Source organism: Dendronephthya gigantea, unplaced genomic scaffold, assembly GCF_004324835.1.
Source record: "Dendronephthya gigantea isolate DGI-Jeju-01 unplaced genomic scaffold, DenGig_1.0 000049F, whole genome shotgun sequence".
Taxonomy (NCBI): Eukaryota; Metazoa; Cnidaria; class Anthozoa; order Malacalcyonacea; family Nephtheidae; genus Dendronephthya; species Dendronephthya gigantea.
Window position 1 is genome coordinate 582,307 of NW_021163059.1, and position 2,191 is coordinate 584,497.

Here is a 2,191-nt window from a genome sequence, read left to right on the forward strand (position 1 = left end):
AGCATGGATATAAGGGCAATTGTAGTCGATGAGCCGGGAAGAAAACCAAACTGGTGGGGGTCAATCGATTTTAATAGAGTTGGTTTCAGTTCTCTTTCGATGACTATACTCTCTGCGATCTTGGATAAGGTTGACGTAAGGGAGATGGGCCTTAAATCCTTGTTAAAGTCACATATGGTAGGCGCCTTTGGAACAGGTGGAACATTTGCAAGTTTCCACACCGGTGGAACTTTACATTCTCGAAATGAGGTGTTAATGATATCAGTAACTGCCGGAGCGAGAAGGTCAGAAAACTCTTTCAGGACCCAGTTAGGCAAATCATCAGGGCCACCAGCACGAAATGTGCTAATCTCTTTAAGCTTCTTCACAACAGATGTTTCAGTAACAGATATCGGTTCGTCGTTTTCGTTATCTACGCAAGTGTCCTCCGATAAAGGAGAGTAATTTTCCATTACACTAATGAAACCAGATCTGAATGATCAGGAGGATGGCTATGGCAGCGGAAATGTGGACCAAGAGATGGTGGACATATTACTGGGCCTTGCGGACAATGTCGATGACGAAACGCAAATGGAAACAGGTATGTATAAATCTATAATGACTAAAAGTATGGGTGGCCAGTGTAATCTAATTAATAGTCTTTGTGAATTTGAAGATGAAAACATGTCAAGGTCCGTAGACTCTGAAGATATCTCGATGCCCAGCTTCAAAGTTCCACAGCAGATAATGGAATCCTCCATTGAAGACGAGACTCCAAGGTCATACAACGATGACAACGTCCCAGCAGTACCAAATTATCAAGTCATAGAGGATGGCTCGCAGAAAGGAAAAGAAAAATTGGCGGACAGCGAGGGCTACACTTACACAGTGAGAGTAAGGAGGGCCAATGGCAACAAAGTTTGGACATGCAGTGTAAGGAATTAATCCATGTGGTGCAAGGCTAGCATGCAAAAAAAAGCTGATGGTTTCGTTAAAGGTTCGCAGCATCATATACATCCTCCACAAATCGGTGCAGCAACAGCCACTCGTATCTTGGCAATGGTGAAGAAAGTCGCTGCTGCTGCTGAAATCTTCACATCAGCAGCTGAAGTTGTGAACAAGGTATATTCTTTTTTATTATTTTCAGTTTTAGAATCTACATATCTACATAGTAAGAGAGTATATATAAGATATTTACTATAGCATACTTTAAAGTTATATCTTTTAATTTGAGCATTTTATTGTTATATGATTAGGTTATGTTGCAAGAGGGTATACCTGCCTCAACAGAGCCATTACCTGCTTTGAGGAACCCAGAATACCTTGCAAGGGCTGCCAACCGCCACCGCCAAAAAATGCGTCCAGCTGAGCCAACAGATCTAGAGTTTGAGATCAACAAAGATCATATTCCAGCTGATTTCCTGAAGTCTGACGTGAGAGTAGATGGACGGCGACACATCTTATTTGCCACCAAAAACATGCTTGAGCTCCTGTCAAAATCCAAGACATGGTATGTCGATGGAACATTTAAAGTAGTTAAAGCGCTATTCACCCAATTATTTTCCATTAACTCGTTTGTGCGAAGTAGAGATTGTGTGAAACAAGTACCACTTGCCTTTGTACTGATGCCCGGGAAACGGAAACGTGATTACCGGAAAGTATTGAAGGCGCCATATTAAATATGCGCCCTTTGAACTTGATCATACTTTCATTAATTGCAAGATGTTTTTTGGGTTGGTATACTTTTTCATAAATCGGATCACAAATATCCAACAATGGCTGCATTTTAAATAATGGGTTGTACCCTTCTTGACCCCTTGAAACTTGATTGGAAATATCATTGAGATGTAAAAAAGTTTGTAATAATTCAAACCTATTTCTAGGCATGACATCTCCAAAGTTAATAGTTGTAAGCCAATATGTGTTCCAATAATCACGTATAGCTGGTTTATTGCAAAGTCCCATAGCAATTTGTAGGGCCACAAATGCCTTTATCTCATCAAAACTTGTCTCTGACTAGAAATGAAAACGTGAAGACGGAGAAAAATCAACTGGGGTGTCAAAATATTGATCGGCATACCTGTTGGTCTCTGTGGCTATCAGGGTAAATGCTTCATCCGGAAAGAAAGTATAAAAATAATTAACTGGCTCAAACTGTGTTGTGTCAATAAGTATACCAGTTCGTTCTTTGAAGTTGGGAAGCCAGTCTGAT

The 2,191-nt window shown here is 40.5% G+C and overlaps 1 pseudogene; it reads left to right on the top strand.

The window, feature by feature from the left end:
- Positions 1-459: 459 nt before the first annotated feature.
- On the top strand, positions 460-1,658 carry LOC114528327 (annotated as a pseudogene).
- Positions 1,659-2,191: the final 533 nt, after the last annotated feature.